This window comes from Rhinopithecus bieti, unplaced genomic scaffold (genome assembly GCF_001698545.2).
Source record: "Rhinopithecus bieti isolate Rb0 unplaced genomic scaffold, ASM169854v2 scaffold_6380, whole genome shotgun sequence".
NCBI lineage: Eukaryota > Metazoa > Chordata > Mammalia > Primates > Cercopithecidae > Rhinopithecus > Rhinopithecus bieti.
Window position 1 is genome coordinate 11,928,756 of NW_016806642.1, and position 24,567 is coordinate 11,953,322.

The following is a 24,567-nucleotide window of genomic DNA, read 5'->3' on the forward strand; positions in this document are numbered from 1 at the left end:
AAAAAAAAAAAAAAAGACAGTATGACACTTTCTGTTTCTAAAAGCTCCTCCAAGTTGTAATAATAATGACCATTTATCTAGAGCACAAACCATTAACTGATGGACCTTAGGTCAGGTTCTGTTCACAGACATTGTGTTTGATCTGATCAGTAATTTTTTTTTTCAAACTTTGAATTTGTTGTCAATATGGAAAGCTTAAGAGATTTTACATAAAAAGTAATAATCATTCTTGCTTCTCTTGAAAATTGAGAAGCTCTGGCACACAAGGGCCCTCATTTCCACATGGTCACTCCCAGCTGGATGCAGCACAGCAGCAGCTGCCCCTTTCAGTGGGCACACACTTGCCAATTCATTACGGGTCCACCTGGCCAGCCTCTCCTTTATGCAATATGCCAGGTCCCTGTGGAAACCTGAGTTTGTGACTCCTCATTTCATGCTACCAATATACCAGTATTTACATACATACTTCTAAACTTCACATCAACCTGAAAATGAAACATTATTATACCCTTTTCACTAGAGCAAAGAACAAAGCAGTAAGGTGACTTGCCCAAGACTGAAGCTAATAGGTACCCACCTGGAATTTGAACCCAGGTCTCTCTGACTCCAAGGTCTGTGTGCCTTCCGCCGTGCCACCCTAGCTTCCAGCAGGCTTCTGACCCACATCTCTGTCAGCCCTCGCACAGGTAGAATTATTCATGCCATCTGGTTTTTAGGACTTTCTTAGAATTAGCTGAGAAAAGTTTTGAATTTCCTGTTTCTCTTGCAATATTATTTTAGGCTCCTTTTCATATTTATTTTTGAGGGGGAAAATATCCTGGGGAAGGAATGGTGGTTCAGAGAAGAATATTGCCATCTATCATGCAGACACAGCATGCATTTAAACAGCTCTGAGTACATAAATTGGTTACTTAATCGGCCCTAGCTAATCCATAGAGTGCAGAAGCCAAACTGTATGGGAAAAAAAGCTGTATGGGAAACAGCTTTTACGCATGGGGTGCACACATCTGACAGAGCCTAGGGTTCTTGGAGCAGCTGCTGAGTGAGGCTCAAGGCCTTCTGACCCTCCCACCCGCTGTAGGCTCTCAGTGCCTCATGGGTAGTTGTTTTCAGAACATGAGGCAAGCTGGAGCCTTTCATTAGAGAAGCAATTCTGAAACAGATTGAGAATTTTAAAATGTGTATGTCTGAGTTTCTTTTCATTCACAACTGGACTTCTTTACTTTAAGCTCCATGCTGACAACTTCAAGTCAGATAGGGAAAAACATAAAAATAATACTACCTGCTATATTCACATTACACACATTCCAATTTTCCCTATAAAAGACTACATACTTATGAAACGTATTTAACTATGACATTATCAACTATTTCCAGATCATTCCATTTAATAAATGTATGCTACTTCCTTCAAATCTCCTGAGTTGTGTTGACTGCTGTGTGTCAGGCATGAAGGGCAACAGGTGTGTGGATAGCAATAAGATACAGTCCTTGCCCTCAAGCCACTCTTCGCCTCGTGTAGTAGACACCCATGTAAACACACAGTTCACAGTTTCATTCACTGATGCAACAAATCCTTTTTTTAGTGTCTCTTATGACCTAAGCATTCTTCTAGGAACTAATCCTTATATTTATAAAGTTTACAGTTTACATTCTAGTTGTGGGGTGGGGATGGATTAGTTTCCTGTGGTCACTGTAGCAAAATACTACAAACTTAGTAGCTCAATACAATGTGAATTTATTATTTTAAGGTTCTGGGTATCAGAAGTCAGAAATCCATTTCACTGGGCTGAAATTAAGACCTTGGCAGTCCCATTTTCCTTCTGGAGGCTCTAGAATCCACTTCCTTACCTTTTCCAGCTTCCAGGAATGCCTGCACCTGTATTCCTTGACCCATGGCCCTTTCCTCCATGTTCAAGTCCAGCAGCAGAGCATCTTTTCTCTTCCCTGACCCCTGATTCCGTCCTTACATCTTCTCTCTCTAACTCTGATCCTGCATCTCCCTTTAATAAGAACCCTGTAATTATATTGGGCCCACCCAGATAATTCAGAATAATCTCCCCATCCCAAAAGCACTAATCCAATCATATCTGCAAAGTACGGTTACCAAGCATGATAACATCATCACAGGTTTGGGGGATTAGGATAGGATGTGGACATCTTTGGGACCATTATTCACCCTACTACAGGGACAGACAGTAAACAACTAAATTCACACACACACCCATGCACACACCTGCGCGCGCACACACACACACACACGATCATGCCAAACATGGATATGTGAAAATGGCATAGGGTGAGGGCAGAGAGCAAGACAGGAGTTGCTATTTTAGGTAAGAAATGGATCTTAGGAGGTGACATTTATAGCTGAATGAGTGAGGGAATGAGTCCTGGGGATGTCTGTGGGTGGGTGCTGGAAGCTGAGTAATCAGTAGGAACAGCAATGCACAGAATCTGAGACATGAATGAGCTTAATGTGTTGAAAAAGCAAAGGGACCAATGACACTACATCAAAGTTGGTGGGGGGTGTTATAAGGAAGTCAGGTATGGAATTTGAAGTTTATTCTAAGTGCAATAGGAAGACCTTAGAGGATTTATAGCAAAGGAATGAGGTATCTTGATTAATATTTTCAAAAATACTATTCCTTTAGGAGATCTGATTGCTGGGGTGGCAAGAGTAGATGTAGCAAGGCCTGCTAGAGGCTGCTGCCAGATGGCCCAGGACAGGCATGATGCAGGCTTGAGTTTAGGTGATATCAGTGGAGGTAGAGAGAGGTGCTCAGAGTCAAAGTACACCTGGAAATGTTAGTCTGCTTGGCTTGCCAGTGTTCTAGCTGTAGGGGCTTGGAGGAAAGGGTGGATTCGGAGGACCTCTAGGCATGGGATCCGAGCAGCACTATGAGATAGGTGTCCTGCAACACTAGAGAGATGATTAAGCCACAGCTGCAAATTTTATCAGTAACTTCATTGTAGACAGGTAGACTTTGTTCACTACAATAATAACTATTCAGATTTCTGCATATAATCAGCCTTTGCCTTATGTTTTTATTCTTTTCCCTCAAAAGAAATGCTAGTACTATGGAATCTGTGATGCAGGAGGTGATAGAACAATAAACATTCTGGGGGTACCCTCAGGAAAGAGATCTGTTTCAGCTGAGTGACCTAAAAGAGAAGACAGGAATCTTGCTGCTGAGCAGGGCACTGGCTCTCACCTGTTAGCTCTTGGAGTCTACCTTGAGACCTGCACATGCCAGGTGCCTGAGTTCGGGAGGCCTGAAACTGGCACACTTGGAAAGATAAATGCAAAAAAAAAAAAAAAAAAAAGCCACTGCACGCCAACAGTGAGATAGCTGAGGATAATTGTCACCGACAGTGTACTGATTTATTCTAGTGCAAAAGCAAGCATGAGTGAAACTTGAGGGTTGCTGGATAAGCATCTGCCTTCCAGGAGTTTATAGTCCAAAAGGAAGATAAGCATCCAGAAGTAACTAGAGCCCTGAGTGCAAAGTTAAGCACTCAAGGCTTTGACTTTTGAAAATTAAATGAAAAATCAATAAGATCACATGCAAGACTGATATGGTTTGGCTGCATCTCCGCCCAAATCTCATCTTGAGTTGTAATCCCCAGATGCTGAGGAAGGGAACTTATGGGAAGTGATTGGATCATGGGGGTGGTTTCCCTCATGCTGTTCTCGTGACAATGAGTGAGTTCTCATAAGACCTCATGGTTTTATAAGTATCTGGCATTTCCCTTGCTGGCATTCATTTTCCCTCCTGCTGCCCTGTGAAGAGGTGCCTTTTGCCGTGATTGTTAAGTTTCCTGAGGCCTCCCCAGCCATGTGGAATTGTGAGTCAATTAAACCTCTTTTCTTTATACATTACCCAGTCTTGAGTATTTCTCATTAGCGGTGTGAGAATGAACTAATAAAAGGCAGTGTAATTTTGGTTAAAAGCCTACGTTCTGGAACCAGACTGCAGGGGCCAAACGAAACTTTGCCTGGTGACACTGGGCAAGTCCCATAATCAGTCTGGGCCTCTATTTCCGTGTCTGTACATCGAGATTGACAATCATGCCTTTCTCATGGGGTCAACATGTGTAGAGAGCTCAGATTAGTGCCTGGTTCATGGTGAGGCTCAGCAAGAATCAATGATTATTAATGCGTATCAGAAGCTTTTGACTTCAAAGCTCAATAACTGGGAACTCCTTTTACTATTATACAGGAGAACAGATGAATTCACTCCACTTCAACAGGAGTGTCTTACAAGCCTACTGTGTGCTCAGAATGAAAAGATAACTGGCAAGTCTTGAACTGCAGAGTCCTCAGTATAGAAGAGAGGACAGATCAACAGCAACACAATTCAATTAGTGGAAGGAGGGCTCCAAGAATCAAGGGCTGAGGAGCCACAGGGAGCATACCAGCAGAGGATTCTAGTCTGGTATCTGACAATTAGTGGGTGCCCAGTAAATATGCATCCCTGCAGCCATTTCCAAATAGTTCTAACTTTTTACCTGTCCAGAAGAAGTCTATTTGTCCAGAGTATATTATTTTTTAAATACAACAGGATGGTGTTTCAAACAAATTGATCATAAATTTGAGATGTATGCTAAAGTGACTAAACAAGATGTTTTAACATCTGGAGTGTAAAAAAAAATGGTGGGGTCTGTGTTTCTAAGTTTATTTTTTGACATAATGCTGAAACTTTAGCAAATATGTTATTTGTTAAAATAGCATTTTAGATTTCTTTTGCCTTTTAGAATTTTCAAAGTGCCTTCATGTTACTTTATTTAATTTTCACAAAAAAACCAGTGACTATCTATCCTGAATTTTCAGATGAGGAAACCAGGATCCATTTCTGTAGCAAATGGCAAGTAAAGGAAAATGCATGCAGGCATACCATCTAATGAACTTCTCTTTTTTCCCTTTTAGATTATAAAGTCGTCCCTGGGTATTTGTGGGGTAAATTCGTCTCCAGGATCCCCTCAAATACAAAACCCACAGATGCTCAAAGTCCTTATATAAAATGGTATAATATTTGCATATAACAAACACACATCCTCCTGTATCCTTTAAATCATCTCTAGATTACTTATAATACCTAACACAATGTCAATGCTACACGAATAGTTGTTGTACTATATTGCTTAAGGAATAATAATGAGAAAAAAAGTCTGCATATGTTCGGTACACATACAATCATCCGTTTTTCTTTCTGAATATTTTTGATCCGCAGTTGGTTGAATCCACAGATGCAGAACTCACAGATACGGAGAACTGACTGTATTTATTATTTCAAGAAAGCTTCCAGCCTCTAGTCCAGGGATTACAAATGCAAATGTCTGTCGGGGCCATGCTCAGAAAAAAGGTATAAATAGGTTTGATGTAAGGTCAGAGGGAGTTGGACCCAGCTACACTGGGGGGTGTAACACACACCCAAGCATTCAAATTGCTATTTATATTTATAACCTGCATTCTTATGACACATAATTTTATCAAGGCAGAATTAAGCTCAATATCGAATATCCTCACAATAACTTAAAGATGGTAAGAGTGAAGGATTTCCCCTATTTGACAGATAACGAAACGGAGGCAGAGTGAATTGACTTGAAGTTAATAGAATAGCTTAACCGCCAGTCAGTAGAATGCAGGCATTAAGAACATATGTTTTGGAACCTGGTAGATTTAATATAGAAACTTAGATTTGCAACTTGCTGAGCTCTGAGATGTTGAGAAGTTACTTAATCTCACTGAGCCTTAATTTCCCTGTCTGCGTAATGGGAATAATAATGCTCATCTGAAAAGTGGTTTGAATACTAAGTGTGATCACACACATAAGTGTTTAGCCCAACATCTGGCATATCACAAGTATTTAATGAATACTAATTTGTTTAATGGTATTAATTAAAAGGAGAATAATTCAAGTCTATTGATAAGTGCAGGTTTTTACTCATGGCCTGCCAAGATTTCAGATATGAGGATTCAAAAGCTTTACTGGAAATTCCTTTAGAATTCTACCAGTGATGAAGCCTAAGCAAGGAAGCAATGCATTTCTCTCTCTCTTTTTTTTTTTTTTTTTTCGTATCTTTACAGCATGTTGGTTGTATGACCAGAGAACAGATATAAATTTAAACACATGGGAGAGAAAATCATAGATTGTCAGAGCTGGAGGTAATCTTACTTTTCAGCTGAAGACACTTACCCAGAGAGGTTACAATGTGTGGGTATGTGTCTGTGTGTGTATTCAATTTATATATTTATAGTCTCTTTTGTATATATTTTATATTACATTTATAGTATGTGTATGTATATATGTGTGTGTGTATATACATATACACACACATATTTATAGTCATATCTCCCAGGCGGTGGGAGGTGTAGCATAGAGTATAGAGATTTTTTCTGGGTATGTGCATGTCTGGGTCTTCAGGTATTATAAGCTGCATATGGGAGTAGAGGAAGAAGAGAGGGCGTTGGCTGTCCAGCAGTTATTTTTGTCCCATGTTGCATGCTCTGTCCTACCTGACAAATCTGAATGCTGACCTCTCTGTGGTTCTGCCTGGCTGGTGACTGTGCTTGTCAGCTGAATCCACTCCTGACAGTTATTACTGGACTGTTTGATCCAGGACCTATCATCCACCAGCCTTCAGACTTTCTTAAATTTGCTTACTTCTCTCAGGTGCTGATGGGTCCTCTCTCATTTATTATCCCCTCTGTCTTTTTGTTAGTTCTTTAATTTTAATGAGATCATGGGAGAAAGAGGAAAGAAATGTGTGTGATGCAACTAAATTATTTACATAGGCAAGCTTCATTTGAGTGGTAAAATAAAATTTCAACTGGGTGGGGTTGAACCCAAACGAGAAAGACCTAAGGTAGAAGCAATGCAGTGGTCAGGCAAGAAATGATGAGGCTGACCTAGGGCATCGGCTTTTGTATAGGATGCAAAGGAATACATTTTAGGTTTGTTTCCAAGATCAAATTCAAAAGATTTTACATGCCTGAGTAGACAATAACTCTTAAAAATAGGGAAGGCAGAAGGAAGAACAAGTTTGAAGAGAAGATAATGAATTCAGTTTGGTCATGTTAAGTCACATTGGGCATTACAGAAAACTAATGCTTGCACATAAAAGATGAAGGCATCATCCAGAAAAATGTGTGACTGGTAGGGAATGTAATTGGAGAAATATTCACATTAGTAACTTTTAAACCTTTTGGACTATGACCCAGTATGTGCACACATGCAACCAAACACGACTCACAAAAGCACACCTTTAACTTTGATAGAATATGATATTTTCTGTTACTCAATTTAATTTAAATTAAATTCTGGTCAAAACTTACCAAACTGATTTAATGATTCACCAATCTATCATGAAAAATATTGAATTAGGTTGGGTGCGGTGGCTCACACCTATAATCCCAGCACTTTGGGAGGCCGAGGTGAGCAGATCATCTGAGGTCAGGAGTTCGAGACCAGCCTGACCAAAATGGTGAAACTCTGTCTCTACTAAAAATACCAAAATATCAGCCAGGTGTGGTGGTGGACACCTGTAATCCCAGCTACTTGGAGGCTGAGTTAGAATTCCTTGAACCCTGGAGGTGGAGGTTGCAGTGAACCGAGATCGCACCATTGCACTGTAGCCTGGGCAACAAGGGTGAAAATCCATCTCTCTCTCTCTATATATATATATATTATTATATATATTATATATATAATATATATATAAAATAAAATGTGTACATATATAGGATTAGAATGGATGGCTGACTGAAGAACTTTAGATAAGAATGCAGATCGCTCTTTGAGGACAATGCGGTCGCAAGTGGTGTGGGGCTACTACCTGCCGGCTCCTGCTCCTGGCTCACCACTGTTCACTCTCACTGAGGAACAGAATGGTCAGGAAGTCGCACAGCTTCCACGACTTTTAAAAATACCGGGAAAACACTCATGGAGCCGGAGGTGGCAATTCACCAAATTTGAATCACTCTAAGGAGCTGCAATGTAAAATCTCAGGAGATGGTGTGTGCTGACTTGATTAGAGGAGCAAAGGAAAAGAATCTCAAAGGGAAAGAACCATTTTGAATACCTACCAAGATTCTGAGAACTATTACAAGAAAAACTCCTTGTGGTGAAGGTTCTGAGATATGAGGTCGTTTCCAGATGAGAATCCACAAGTGACTCTTTGACTTGCACAGTCCTTCTGAGAGTGTTAAGCAGATTACTTCCATCAGTATTGAGCCAGGAGTTGAGGTGGAAGTCACCATTGCAGATGCTTACGTCAACTGTCTTAATAAATTGATTACCAGTTGTTTAAAATTAAAAAAAAAAAAAATGCAAGTCATGAATATGGTACCCAGGGCCATCAATCAAGATTTTTGCTTTAGGGATTAAACTGTGTTTAAAAGAAAACATCAGTGTTCAGTGATACTAACTGAATAAAGAATTCAGTTGTTACATTGTTCTTAAGGTTGTAAGAAACCTGTGGGATCTAGGCAACATGAAAGTAAATTCTCATAAAAACACAGTCCATGGCAAGAAGTGGAACTTGCACTTGGAGTCGAGAAAATGTGTCAGTAAAGGCTTTTCCACTTAAAATAGGGCTGCAGTATTTTCTCTCTGGAGTCAACCCTCGAAACACTGCTGTAAAGGATGGGTTGCACATTTGGTTTCTTCCTATAGTTAACTGTATGTCCTTGAAGGGCCAGACCCTTGACAGTTTCTGGGTAAATAGCCATGTGAAACAGAGGCCTCTGATCTACTCTCAACATGATTTGCATTTTATTTAGCACTCATTTACTGAACACCTGCTACAAGTAACACGAACACCCTAGAAGAATGTGGAGATAAATGATAATTCTTGCCCTCCAGGCTCTCACCGTCTATTGGGAAGATAGAAATAAATAATTCTGGGAGCAGGCCAACTGTGATAGATGCTCCAGTAGGCATGGAAAGACAGTAGGAAATAAGAGGAAAGAAAATTATTTCAACTCAGGATGTATTGTCTCCTTCTCATTTTAAAGTTCTTCTTCCAAACATCATCTCCCCAGAGTGGTTTGTGCACCCCACTTCCCAAATAACTTTATTTCATTAGCCTGTTTTATATTCTTTATGGCGATTCTTATTACTAAGGATTATCTTTATTATTTATGTTTATAATCATATGTTATTTGGAAAGAGTTGCCCAAGAGACCAAGATACAAGAGATAGGATATTCCAAGTAAGGTCTCAGGTCTGGGTAACAACTAGCAAGGAAAATATGTAAAAATTGATTACACATCTCCTATGGGTCTCACCAACACTAAGTACATGCGACAGTTCAGTTATCACAGGTTGGAACGGGAATTTTGAAGAGGGACTTCTTTGCTGAGAATGGAGTCCCATTTCCTCCATGCGGAGGAGTGGCCATGTCTCCCTGACACACGAACCCTACACCTGGAGAGGTTGAATATGTTGGAGTTCTCTACTGTGACATCACAAGCTGCCCCAACACTTAGTGACTGTACTTATTATTGCCATATTTTCTGGCTCTGTGGGTCAATAATTCATAAAAGTACATTGGAGAAGTATCTACTACAAAACGATGTCTGAGGTCTCCACCAGAATAACTTAAACAGCTGGGAACTAACCAGGAAACTGTGACTGGCTCTATTGCCCCTGCTCTTTCCTGTGGCTAGCATGGGCTTCCTCTTCTTTTTTTTTCTTTTATAATAAAACAAAAAATAAATCTACATGATTTTAAAGGTGACACAGCACCTTTAAAATTACATAATTTCTACGTAATTTTACGTAATTTTATGTAATAAAAATTTTACGTAATTTTACGTAATAAAAATTATGTAATTACATAATTTCTACGTAATTTTAAAGGTGACACAGCACCTTCACCTACATAATCTCACGGAGTAAACACAGCAGCACAGAGAACTTATTATCTGTTTCACAAATGAGGGTGTTGAAGCTCAGTGTGGCTAGAAGCAACTTGCACCAGGTTTTGGAGCCTGGACTTGAACCAGTTTTTTTGACTCCACTTTCAGTGTTCACTTCAAGCCTGCTCACTGGCATGCATACATTCCACAAACACCACCTCCCATCAGACACACTGAAGTCACATGGAGTCATACCCACTGAGGTGACAGGAAGCAGCAGTGCGTGGCTTCTTCAGGGCAGTGGAGGCCCCCAGCTCCCCGGCGAAACGCCAGCACATGCTGACCTTGAGAAAATTATGGCTGCAGCTAGAGAAATAGGTATCAGCATTCATAGAGGGATTTGGGAATGAGAAGTGTGGTAACGGTCGGGTTTAATACTGTGCGCACACTTCTGATGAATATGCAAATGTGGCTGGTACCAGAAGCAGGAGGCGAATAACATTTACTAAACAGCAGTGCTAAACCACTTTGAAAGGGGTGTGTCAGAAGCATGGTAATGAAATTAATCCTCTTCACCTGTGAATTATCAGGGCCTTTGGGTTCCATCCAAAAACGTCTGACTTGAGTTTGCTTTGCTTGGAGCCTCTTGTGTAAACTTGATCTTAATGGAGAATGAAGCCTCAGAAACTGATACAAAATAGGAAGGGGTAAAAGGTACAACTATAAATTTGCCCAATTAAAGGACTACAGGATCAGGGCACCTAGGTTGTGCCTGCCCACCTGGGATGATGCTTGTGGGACACCTTAATGCCTGATGTGGTCCCCACTCAATTGATTGATCAAACTAGAAGACTGATCATTGTTAGATGGTCAGAGTGATGAGATCAGGCCTCACGCTGTCTGACACAAGAGCTGTAGATAGAAGGCACTGAGTTTAAGTGTTCAAGGGAGAGTTGTCTCTTCCGGGCTACAGGAAAATAAAGACCGCCTGCCAGAAAAGAACTCTAGACCGGATCTCAAAATAAAGATGAATAGAGAGTATCCTTTACTGACAGGCACTGTGCCACCTACAGGGTACAGAAATGAGTAAGTCTCATGCCTGTAATCCCAGTACTTTGGGAGCCTGAGGCAGGTGGATCACCTGAGGTCGGGAGTTCGTGACCAGCCTGACCAACATGGAGAAACCCTGTCTCTACTAAAAATACAAAATTAGCCGGGCGTGGTGGTGCATGCCTGTAATCCCAGCTACTCAGGAGGCTGAGGCAGGAGAATCCCTTGAACCTGGGAGGCAGAGGTTGCAGTGAGCCAAGATCGTGCCATTGCACTCTAGCCTAGGGTATTCAGAAGATGTTCACCCTCTCGTTGGGGAGTCCCTCATTTATTCACATATAGTTGGTGGTGATCACTTGCTCCATGGGGCCACCCAGCACTCATGCCCCCTCTATTTGGAAATAGCACCTCAAGGTCCTTTTTCCCCTTGGGAGCAGTCAGAAGGACTGACATTGAAGAGGCACTGCCCTCAATGCTCTGGGTGGGTGATTCAGACCCCACTCTCCTCCACACACACACACAGCATTCAAATCTAGAATGCTGTGTAGCATTGATGGAAAGACATTGGAAAGGATTCCTCTGACTTTGGTCTGTCAGTTCTAGCCTCTTAGGTACCTAAATCTGTCCTAGTTTTCATCTCTGTGTAAGCCTGGTCCTGCAGCCTCATTGCCAAACTTATAACTACCTGATCTTTTCCCAGTAAATTCATGTTTCCATTTAAGCTAGCCAAAATCCATTTCTGTTGCTTGCAGCCATGCAGTCCTAACACACTCACCCTCATCCATTCATTAATCTCCTTCACCAAGAAACATTATTCCAGGCAGGGATAGGACAACCTCCTTAGGAAGCTCACTACCTAGGAGGAAAATGAGTCAGTGACTCATTGTATACCACAGGATCTGGGCTGAAATCAGGACAAGAACATAGAAATATTATGGGAACAACATCAAGGAAACTGAATTTATCTTGTGAATGTGAGAAAACTTCACAAGGATCATAGTATCTATCCTACCTTTTAAAGGGTGAGCATAGGTATGCCCGACACAGAAATGAGGAGAGTGCTTAGGCAAGGAAAATCATAGACATAAAAGCTAGGAAGTATTACTTGAGCACAGATTAGGAGATTTATGGAGGAAAAGATGATAAATAAAGGCAAATAATATTTATATAGCAATCAAAACTAGAAGCAATACTATGTACCCTATTTTTTATGCAATGAATTTTGAGTCTCAAAATGCTAAAGGACTTTCCCCAAATTACACAGCTACAAAGCTATATGAGACTTCTAATCCTATCTCCTACACACCTCAGAGCATTTCTGTAAGAATCAAATGGAATCAGGTCCATTTGTTCTCATGTCTGTCTACCTGTCTAATCTGGATCAATCCTCATCATGAAAGATGGCACATGGTTCATTTTCTTTTCTCCTTTTAAACCCTAGAAATTAGCACAATGCCTCATACACACACAAAAAAAATCAGTATGTTTGTTGAATTAATTAACAAATACTTATCAATAACAAAAACAACAAATAACATTTGTTATTAATTAACTTAGTCTCATGGTGAGTCATCAGTCCTATAAAGTGCTTGTAGACAGAATGATCGTCTTACTTTCCCAAAGTACCTACCATGGATAGCAAAATATGTCTCATTATTAACATCCTCATTTTTCATTTTTTAAATTAATTAATTAATTAATTAATTATTTTGAAAAGGAGTTTTGTTCTCTCACCCAGGCTGGGGTACAGTGGTGCAATCTCAGCTCACTGCAATCTCTGCCTCCCAAGTTCAAGCAATTCTCGTGCCTCAGCCTCCCAAGCAGCTGGGATTACAGGTGTGCACCACCACGCCTGGCTAATTTTGTATTTTTAGTAGAAACGGGTTTCGCCATGTTGGCCAGGCTGGTCTTGAACTCCTGGCCTCAAGTGATCTGCCTGCCTTGGCCTCCCAAAGTGCAGGGATTACAGGTGTGAGCCACCGGCCTGGCCCCCATTTTTCAAATCAAGAAGCTGAAGCTCAGAAATTTCAGAAGTGTAAATGCTAGCTACATTATGGAGATCTGGAAAGACAGTCTGTGGAGTCTGGTTTGACTCCCTCGGGAAGTATAGAGACCCTAACGGTGGATGAACTGATAGCCCCCCACCCCATCAAAATAAAAGGCATTAACATGTATGCAGTATTTTTTATCTTATAATATTGGCAAATGGAAAAATTGAGTCTCTCTGCATGGAAAAGGAAAAATAGCATTAGGCATCATTAGAAAAAAAAAAAAACTCTCTTTTAATTAAAATTAAATGTCCACTGTAAGAAAAAAAAAAACAAGTGGTGAGCAACAAATAACCACAGCCTTGTTTAATCACCTGTGATGAATTATAATTAGGATTTGAAAATTATTGAACTTTTTTCCCCCTGTTCACCTTGGCACTCTGAAGGTGAATTTCAAAGAGTGCAGGAGGAATGAATATTAAAAAGTTTGTTTTATACTTGAATGCCAGAGCTCCCATCTTATTTTTCCATTAAAGCTCAACTTTTGAAATTTTTCACTGCTTTGCAATAATTACATCTTCAGCCTGACAACTCATTACATGACAGTGCTTATGCTAATTCAATTCTATAGGCGCTGGGAAAGGAAGACAGTGGCTTTCAGTGACTGGGATTTAGAAAGGGGCTTCCTCTCTGTGGTTCAAAGAGGCCCTGCCTCAACCCATCCCGACCGCCAGGGCTCTAAGCATTTTGCATTGACAAGGCTGCATTCTTTTCTTTCTTTTTTTTTTTTTTTTTTTTTTTTTATTATACTTTAAGTTCTAGGGTACATGTGCTCAACGTGTGGGTTTGTTACATATGTATACATGTGCCATGTTGGTGTGCTGCACTCATTAACTCGTCATTTACATTAGGTATAGCTCCTAATGCTATCCCTCCCCCCTCCCCCCACCCACAATAGGACCCAGTGTGTGATGTTCCCCTTCCTGTGTCCAAGTGATCTCATTGTTCAATTCCCACCTGTGAGTGAGAACGTGCGGTGTTTGGTTTTCTGTTCTTGCGATAGTTTGCTGAGAATGATGGTTTCCAGCTGTACCCATGTCCTTACAAAGGACACGAACTCATCCTTTTTTGTGGACAAGGCTGGATTCTTTTAGTTTCCTGGCCCACAAGCAGTATTGGCTATGGTACCCTTGCTTCCAGGCACCTGGTAGCTGGTTTATTTTATTTTAAGTCCTGCTTTGTTCTGGAAAGGCTGGAAATGAAATTATTTGTGTAAAGCTTTCCGTCTCAACAATGGGACAAGCCCATTTGTCTTGCTCGCCCTGGAGTGGTGACATTTTTTATGTTTTCTCAAGACTGTTATTGTTATTCTGATCGATTCCGTTTACAGCTATTATTTGAGTTCCTACTCTGTACCAGGCCTTGGAGTGTGTGAGCGAGATGATGGTGAACAAGACCTCAGATATAACTCCTGTCTGCACTGAACTTGCATCCTATTGGGGGATGCAGACATGGCAAAAGAGTAGACAACACTGTGAGTTGCTCCCCAATCTAGTAGGATCACTAAGGGGGCACAGAGACATGGCCTGGTGATGGGGTGAGGTGGGGCAGGACTTCCTCGAGAAGGTATCAAATGTTAGACCTGATCTGAGACCCGAAAAATGAGCTTTAGAGGGCCAGAGCACGTGAGGTGTTGAGGAAATGGAGAAAAAGAATTAGTAAACACTCCTGGCAAACCACCTGTCCAAAGTAAAGACAGGACAGTGGAGCTTAGGAAGCTGGAAATTGCTTTGCAAAGCTGGAGAGCAGAACGGAATGTCAGGAGGAGCTATCTGAGCAATGAAGCTGGGAGGGTAGGGTGCAGATTACAAAGGGCTACAGGCACTGGACTGGGGACCTCAGGCTATGTGCATCCTCAGAGCTGTATGTGCAGCCTGTCACCAAAAGTTTTTAACTGAGGAATGAGTGACTTTGCTTAAAACCCTTGAAATGCCCCACCACCGGGCAAGCACCTGCTCTCCAGGTGTTCTACATATATTATCATACTGGATCATCACACCCAACTGTCAGTAAGTAGGATTATCTCCATTTTACATTTTAGAAAACTGAGGCTCAGCAGTATTTTATAACTTACTCGAGTTCCTGCTGCTCCTTGTCAGCGACAGAGTTGATTTGGTCCCAGGTGGTGAGAGCTGTGGAATTCCAAGCCCAGACCCTGCACTGTAACAGGCTATCTCCAGCACTTCTGGAGAGGATGCCAAATGCATTCATCAGCTTTCTGAGATTCCTTAGGGAAGGGAGAGTGGAGTGTGTAGCCCTGCTTTGTGCTTTTTTTCTCTAACAGAGGGTTGTAAGGGAGAGAGCCCTGCTGGGCGTGAGGAAATACGTTTTTAGTACAGGTTCTGCCACTTGCTCGCAGGTCATTTCACTTTAGCTTCTGTTTTCTCAATTATAGAAAAAAAATTATTAAGCTTCATTCCTAGAAAAAAAAAAAAAAAAGCTCAAATCAACTGGGAAGCATCTCCGTGGATGCTTCAGCTCTAATAATGAAGGCTTTAAAATGCAAACAACCCTCACTTTTAGCAGGTATGAACTCTGTGGTGGGTCTTCGTGGCTGGTAGAATTTAGAAGGCTAGAGGGGTGCAGAAAAAAATAAAAATATGCCTGGAGGGACTCAGAAGAAAGGCTTAAGGTTGTGTTTATGTAAGGGAGTTGAGAGTCTTGGCAGAAACCAAATGGCTGTCAGGAACCTGGAAGCGAAAATCTGAGACCTCATGAAATCCTCAGCAAGAGTCCTTTGGCAGGAACTGGTGAATCTGACCTTTGATTGTATCAGCTCCTAAAGGCTGCTGAACCCCTGGATGTAAACCCGCTCTCTTGCAGTGTCCTGCACCAACTGGCCCCTTGATCTTGATTTTTTTTCCTCTCATGTGGACTGGGGTGGCAGAAATAAGGTCTCTCAGAAGCTTTCTCTGATTCCCATGCTCAGGCTAGTAAGTTGTCTTCTGAGCTGCCCCCGTCACAGACCATACAGCCCACCAGTCTCCCCTCTAGATGGCATCTCCTTGAGAGGGTGTCTCTTCCTTTCTGTATTCCCAGCACAGTGCCCAGTATGGATTATATGAAAATCATAAGATCTGACACTTGCTGTTTGCTTTCTCCCTTGCCGAGTAGGCCAGAGACTGTGCTAAGAGCTTTATATAGAGTATGTCATTTAACTGTTGAAATACACCCATGAGACAGGTTCTAGTGTCATCTCTATTTTATAAGGAGGAAATTGAGGCTCAGAGAAATTAAGTAATTTGCCAAGAGGCACACAGCAAAAGAGTAACGGAGTCAGGATTATCTGTGGTCTGTGCAAGGGCAGCATCACCAGAGGGCTTATTAAAAATGTGGATACTGGCCAGGTGCGGTGGCTCACACCTGTAATCCAAGAACTTTGGGAGGCCAAGTCGGGCAGACCACAAGGTCAGGAGATCGAGACCATCCTGGCTAACATGGTGAAACCTCGTCTCTACTAAAAATACAAAAAAATTAGCTGGGCATGGTGGTGGGTGCCTATAGTCCCAGCTACTCGGGAGGCTGAGGCAGGAGAATGGTGTGAACCCGGGAGGCAGAGCTTGTAGTGAGCCAAGATCGTGCCACTGCACTCCAGCCTGGGTGACAAAGCGAGACTCCGTCTCAAATAAAATAAAATAAAATAAAATAAAAGAAATAAAATGTGGATACGTACTCAAGGAAGGTCTAATGAATCAGAAAACACATTTTTAAAAATCTCTAAGTGGCTTGTATGTATATTTTAAAGTTTAAGATGTGCTATTCAGGAGACTTAAAAAAGTTAGTTTGCTGAATGAACAAATAATCTATGTCTGTGTCCTGGGTTCATGGCTTACTTGCTCTACAGTTATGGGGAAATGGCATTGCTAAGTCTCTTTTTCCTTATCTGTATTAAAGAAAAAATTAGCTGTGAGGACCCAATGAGATCATGCCTGAAAAGGCTGGCCCATTCTAACGGTGTGATAGAAGTTACCTGTTATTGTTAGTTATTCATCCGTCTAACCTGACTTAGCTCATAAAATGTACAATCCAGATGTTGGACTAAATAAAGGATCTCTGATTCTAACTTTGTAGCCTTGTGGACCCAGAGAATCTTAGGATGGTGCCATTAGGCACGGTAGGTTAGAAATGTGTTACTTTGCGCTCATTAGTTTTTTCTCCCACACTCACTGTTGTATCAAACTGCAGACAAAGCATTTTGCCTCGTCCCTTTCTTCCCAGTGCTACACAGCTAGGGAGGGAATTTTTCCCCTGGTTGACTCTTGCCGTCCTTGTTCACAGCTCTGACTCCTGCTCTCCCATTTTTCTGCAAGAGATTTCAGAAAGAAGGGCATGTTGATTTGCTGTATGGCTTCTTGATTAGATGGCAGATTTGTAACCAGGGTGGATGTGACAATCAGGCAGGCTTTGATTAGGCCTTTCTGATATGTAAATCCAGGTGGATAAGATAAGTGGCGTTAGGCTGGGGCTGGCAACAAAGGTAGGAAGAAATCCCAGGTGACTGGAATTAAAGAACTGTCTGAGCTGAGCGGGGGTGTTGGTGCGAATGATGTGAATTTCAAAGAGCCCGGGATAAACACTCACTTTCAGATGGGCTAATTTATGCGGGAAGTCATTTGAGAAACCAATTCTCTCATCCCAGAGAGTTCATAGAAGCCAGCAAAAAAATGGTTAGGCACTGGAATGTAAACATTGGTAATTGGTAGTTAATGGGCACACCTACAAGGAAGGCATATGCCAAATTAAATTGATTGCTTGAATCATTCATTGATTCATTAAATAGTGTATGTATTTTTTGAGCTCCTATTCTATCCAGGTGCTGTGTTTAGTGCTGGAGATTCAGAGATAAATAGGACTAGATTCAGCCTTTTAAGAGCCCACAAAGGAAAGGGATGGAATATGGCTGAAACATAGTAATACTGTTGTCTCCTTTCTTCATTTTTTTCTTCCTTCTTTCAATCCTTGCTCTGGATGAGGCACTGGCTGGGCTGGAGGATACATGGGGAGGAAGACAGACCACTTCCCAGTCCATCCAGGACTTCTACTCCTACACTGCTCTAGCCTCAGGACTTTAGACAGTAAGCACCTGGCAGGCATGTAATCGGCTCTTAAAAAAAAAAAAAAAAAAAAAAATCTGTAAATGGATGCATGAATAGAGACAGCCATTAAACAAATAATATGAGTAATTAATTATTAATTGTGCTAAGTGCTGGGGAAGACAATCTTATGTTAGGGTGCTCTGAGTAAACAAAATGGTGACTTAATCCCCCATCAGGGATACAGAGAAATCTTCCCCAGGGAAGTGACAACTAAAATAACACCTGAAGGTGAGTAGCAGTTAGCCAGGTCATGTTTAGGAATTTGGAATCAATGCCAAACCTCCTAACAATAACTACACATGGCAAAGCTCCACCACAGTTCAACACAGGACTTTCAGAAGAATGTGTGAATGGTGTCCCTTGGAGTTCTGCAAGGAGAGGGTCTATGCCTCCTAGTGATACCTAGAGAATCAGCCTAACAAAGGCAGAACAAGAACCTGTTGAAGGACAGTGAAAGTGGAGGATTTGCATAGAAAAAACCAACAAAGAAAACCAAGGTGTACAGTCCGGTCTTACATCGCTATAAAGAAACATATGAGACTGGGTAATTTATAAAGAAGAGAGGTTTAATTGGCTCACAATTCTACAAGCTATAAAGGAAGCATAGCAGCATTTGCTTGGCTTCTGGGGAGGTCTCAGGAAACCTCCAATTGTGTCCGGAATTGGTTCCTTCCGGTGGGTTCTTGGTCTCACTGACTTCAAGAATGAAGCCACAGACCCTCATGGTGAGCGTTACAGTTCTTAAACATGGTGTGTCCGGAGTTTATTCCTTCAGATGTTCAGATGTGTCTGAAGTTTCTTCCTTCTGGTGGGTTGGTGGTCTGCTGACTTCAGGAATGAAGCCGCAGACTTTCGCAGTGAGTGTTACAGCTCTTAAAGGTGGCGTGTCCGGAGTTGTTTGTTCCTCCTGGTGGGTTTGTGGTCTCACTGACTTCAGGAGTGAAGCCACAGACCTTCGTAGTGAGTGTTACAGCTCTTAAAGGTGGCCTATCGTGAGTGTTACAGCTCCTAAAGGTGGCACGTCCCGACTTGTTCATTCCTCCCAGTGAGTTTGCGGTCTTGCTGACTTCAGGAGTGAAGCTGCACACCTCTGCGGTGAGTGTTACAGTTCATAAAGGTAGTGTCAACCCAAAGACTGAGCGGCAGCAAGATTTATTGCCAAAAGCTAAAGAACAAAGCTTCCACAAAGTGCAAAGCCACTCGAGTTGCCGCTGCTGGCTCCAGTGGCCAGCCTTTTATTTGCTTATTTGGCCCCACCCACGTTCTGCTGATTGGTCCATTTTATAGAGCACTGATTGGTCCATTTTTACAGAGTGCTGACTGGTGCATTTACAAACCTTTAGCTAGACAGAGCACTGATTGGTGTGTTTACAATCCTTTAGCTAGACAGAAAAGTTCTCCAAGTCCCCACCAGACCCAGAAGCCCATCCAGCTTCACCTCTCACAATCATGGTGGAAGGGGAGGGAGAAGCAGGCACATCCTACATGGCCAGAGCAGGAGGAAGAGCGGTGGGGAGATGCTACACATTTCTAAACAACATGATCTCATGATAACTCACTCACTCACTATCATGAGAATAGCACCGAGGGGATGGTGCTAAACCATTCAAGAGAAACTGCACCAGCCATCAAATCACCTCCCACCAGGCCCCACCTCAAACACTGGGATTACTGTTCTACATGAGATTTGGAGGGGCGGGGGGGAGGGGGAACACAGATCTGAACCATATCACAAGGCATGGATTTGGAGCCAGAGGAACCTGCATTTGAGTCTTAGAACAGCCACTTGCTCATTTCATGTGTGACCCTCAAAAATTATCCCACATCTCTAAGCCTCCCAGAGAAAGACAGTATACATGATTTTTTGTGGACAAGACTACATCTACTGCTTATCACATAGCAGCTCACTTTCCTTTCTGTAGTTTTGCTCTAAATTAACCCAGAGATAGTCCCAGGACCAGGGTTAGATTGAGATATTTTGGGGCCCTAAAAAGTTGATATCCTTTCACAATGACTTTGCTAAAATAATTATTCAGTACTTAATGGAAGTGGGTAGAAATAGATTTTTTAAAACAACAACTACATTCCAAATACAGTTTTCAGTATTTACTTAATGGAAGTGGGTAGAAATGGATTTTTAAAAATCAACAGCTATATTCAAAATGTAATTCGAACACTTGGAATTGTGTTAGAATTGTGGGTTTTCTGATCCCCTAAACTTCCTGTGTAGAAAATTTAGATAAAAGAAATCAATTTTCCTGGGTAAATAGCATTGTGATAAGGATTATTCTGTTTCGGAATTTCAGCTGACATTTGGCTGGTGATTTCAGGTGACTCCTAGTTGGCTGGTCTCATGGTCCATGGAGAGTGATGAAGAGATTTATGACCTTGCTACTTTTCAAACGGGGGCACCCTGGACAGTCACCTGACTGACTGGGGTCTCAATCCGGTTCTAAAGTCCTTGAGGAGAGAAGTAAACACAGGCTGCTCCAGAAACAGACCCGGTGACTTCATTTGTTAAAATCCCGCGTGTCACGTCTCAAATCCATGATTCTTTTGCCCAGAGACGAAGACATAGCTTAAGGCAGCCTTGAAAAATGAGTGTTCTTTCTCCTCAGAGTCCTTCTTTTCCATTTCCAGATGTTCCTATTTGGAAATCTTTCATAGCTTTCAAATGCAGAGCACAAAAATACCCTATGGGGCAAGTGGTCATTAGCAAATTGTGTACTTTTATTTCCATGTAAGGGGAAGTCAGTCTCTTTCAGAGGAGTAGCACAGTAATATTGATCTTCAGTTTTGCCTGCCTTCCATTTTCTGATAACAGAACCCCTCTTTCTTGAGGGGAACCTATTCTGAGTAGTTCATGGTATTCATCCTTCCTATCCATCATAGGCAGGGGATGCAACCCAGGCCTGGCCAATTAGAGGACAGCTTTCTCCGTAACCATAATGATTGGCTCAGAGTTTGACCAGTTGGAGCATTTGCTCAGACATCTGCTAGAACTTTTGGGAATATGGTATTCTCTCCCCTCTAAGATTCCTGGTTGTAAAGACAAGGTTAGCCAAGAGTTGTGCCACAAGTGTGTCACTACTTAGGAAAAGCTGACCTTACAGAAGTAAAGTAAAGCAGAGTGTCCACTGATGGAACCCTTTATTTAAAATCCTGATGATGTAATTTGGGCCCTCATGACAGGCACCGCTGTCCTGAAGTTCCCCGTAGTGTGCCAAAAAATAATCCTCCTTTTTTTATGTGTCTTTTATAGCTATCTTGAAGAATAATTGACATACTATTTTCTGCATATATGTAAGGTATACTATTTGATACATTTTAACATTTGGGTACACTTATGAAGCCATTGCCATAATCACAACCATAAACTTCCATGTATGGTTTTTAAAAACTAGTTTGATTTGTGCACCCATGGTCACAGCAACATTATTCACAGTAACCAAAAGGTGGAAGAACCCAAGTGTTCATTGATGGATACGTGGGTCAAGAAAATGTGGTCTACATATACAGTAGAATATTATTCAGCTGTGAAAAACAAGAAAATTCTGACACTTTCTACAACATGGATGAACCTTGACATTATGCCAAATGAAATAAATCAGCCACAAAAGGGCAAACAGTGCATAATTCCACTTAAATGAAGTACCTAGGGAAGTCAAAGCCATAGATCCTGAAAGTAGAATGGTGGTTTGGTGGCTGTCAGCAGCTGGGGAGAAGGAGGAATGGTGCATTATTTTCAATGGATACAGAGCTTCCATTTTGCAAGATAAGAAGAGTGCTGTGGATGGATAGTAGTGATGGTTGTACAACAATGTGAAGGTACCTAATGCCACTGAATTGTGTGTTTAAACATGATTAAGACAGTGTTGTGGACTGAACTGTGTCTCTCCAACATTCATGTATTGAAGCCCCAACCCTCAGTGTGACTACGTACAGAGACAGGGTCCTGTAGGAGGCAAATAAGGTTAAATGAGGTCATAAGAGTATCAGAGCTCTCTCTCCGTGCGCACAGAGAGGAAAGGCAGTGTGAGGACACAGCAAGAAGGCGGCCACCTACAAGCCAGGAAGAGAGCCCTCACCAGACACTAATGCTTCTAACACCTTCATCTTAGACTTGCAGCTTCTGCAACTGTGAGAAAGTACATTTGTGTTGTTTTAGCCAATAAGCCTGTATTAGGTTGGTGCAAACGTAATTGTGGCTTTTGCCATTGAGAGTAATATTTTGTTCTGGTAGCCCAAGCTGTCTACTACAGATGGAAAAGTTTATGTTCTGTGTATTTTACCACTGTTAAAAAAAAAAAAAATCTAGTTTGACTTGGTTTTCTATTGTCTATGACCTGAAGACTCCTCACTAATGTGGCAACCAATTTAAATTTCATCAGTCATATCAAGAATCCCATGTGGCATCTGTGTTAATTGGAATAATATTTCCATTTTTTTTTCTATGAGGCCTTGCTGCTTTTCAAACGTGGGCACGCTGGACAGTCACCTGACTGACTGGGCTGTCAATCCGGTTCTAAAGTCCTTGAGCAGAGAAGTAAACCCAGGGTGCTCCAGAAACAGACCCAGTGACTTCATTTGTTAAATTCCTGTGTGTCACATCTCAAATCCATGATTCTGTTGCCCAGAGACCACTTCCCAGGAAAACAGCCTAAGGCAGCCTTGAAAAATGAGTGCTCTTTCTCCTCAGAGTCCTTTTCCATTTCCAGATGTTCCTATTTGGAAATCTTCTTTTATCTGCCTCCTTAAGTGCCAACACTCAGGAAGAGCCCGGCCCCACTGGTAGCCCCAGGCTTTCTGCTAAAGGGATTTCACAGTATCAGGACTAACACCTCATCCTATTAGATTGCAGAAATCCTTTCAAGGCAAGTTGGGGCTTATTTGTAACTTATCTGAGAAAAACATCACAGAGTGTATTTGTAGCCAGGGATCCTTGTGCAAGAAGGTAATAGATGAAATAACTTATTAGTTTGCTTCCTTCCCAGGATTCTCTAAAGAATGAAAGACTCCACTACACCTACTCGTCAGAAGTTTTGCTCTAGACAGTTTCCCCAGAGCCTCTGACACTGCAGACATTTACGCACATGTCTGAGGCAGAAGTGCACTAGTAGTGACAAAAAAAATAATAAATCCTGCTTACTGAGATGTATACATGCAGACACTGTAAAAAGCATCATACTTGGGTTATTTTATTTATGCCTAATAGTGATGCTGTGAAGTAGATCTTATCAACCCCATTTTACAGATGAAGAAACTGAGGCTGAGAAAGTCAAGTTATTTGCCTGGATTTACCCGCTTAGTCAGTAGGCAGTTTCAGGATTTGAACCGAGATCCATTTGCCTCAAAACCCTGTACCATTGCTCTAGGATACACTGACCCCAGTCAGAATGTCAACTTCCCTAAAATGACATTGATCTGGGTATTACCACACCTTGGTACTGCCTTTATGAATTTTGACTGGTCCATTCCCTCCCTGAACATTGGTGGTGATATCATAAGGAAATAATATTGATTTTCTGAACATCTCACATGGGCTAGTCACCAGATCCTGTTCTTAATTTATCTCTAAATCTTATTATACCACTCTGCAGAAAGGTATTGTTTTCCTCATTATTCAGATAATGGAGACTGAGCATCAGAGAGGGTAGAGGGTTTGCCCAAGGTCACACAGCCAATAAGGAATGGAGTGAATTCCAGCCACATCTGTCTGACTTAACAGCTCAGGAATGCACACTAGGCCGCGTGATCTTTCCCCGAGAGTCACTGCATTCAGGGGACACTGGCACTTTCATGACAGGTTCAGACAACAGAATCTTACCTATTCTATAGTCATTTACAAAGCAATTTCACCATCGCCTGTCTATGTATTCGAAGTTAAATTTAAAAAAATAAATTTTGGGAACTCATCTCAAAAGAATTTGATTTAGTACTGAATTAACCAATTTTACATAAATGGAAAATTCAGGTTAGAAAACAGAATCTAGGATGAGATGTATGTATACTTTAGGACTAGGTTTTTGCCTTTGTGGTCTGTTTGCTTTTCTGAATCATATTCTATAAGTGAAATTGTTGGTCATAGGATAAGAATGTGTGTGTGTGTGTGTGTGTGTGTGTGTGTTACGGACTATACCGTGTTCTCTCCCACCCTCAAATTCCTATGGTAAAGCCTGAAACCCTAGCATGACTGTATTTGAAGAAGGGGCCTTTGAAAAAATAATTAAGGGGCTAGGTGCAGTGGCTCACTCCTGTAATCAAGAGATCGAAACCATCCTGGTCAATATGGTGAAACCCTGTTTCTACTAAAAATACAAAAAAAAAAAAAAAAAAAAAAATAGCTGGGCGTGGTGGCATGCACCTGTAGTCCCAGCTACTTGAGAGGCTGAGACAGGAGAATCGCTTGAAATCAGGAGGTAGAGGTTGCAGTGAGCCAAGATCATGCCACTGCACTCCAGCCTGGTGACAGAGCAAGACTCTGTCTCACAAAAAAAAAAAAAAAAAA

The 24,567-nt window shown here is 41.6% G+C and overlaps 1 protein-coding gene and 1 pseudogene across 1 annotated transcript in view; both read left to right on the forward strand.

Annotated features, from left to right (window-relative positions):
* DAB1 (DAB adaptor protein 1) overlaps positions 1 to 24,567 on the forward strand; it is a 1,277,266-nt gene that overhangs the window by 649,930 nt on the left and 602,769 nt on the right. The window lies entirely within an intron of this gene.
* LOC108532952 (40S ribosomal protein S20-like) overlaps positions 1 to 24,567 on the forward strand; it is a 45,998-nt pseudogene that overhangs the window by 9,238 nt on the left and 12,193 nt on the right.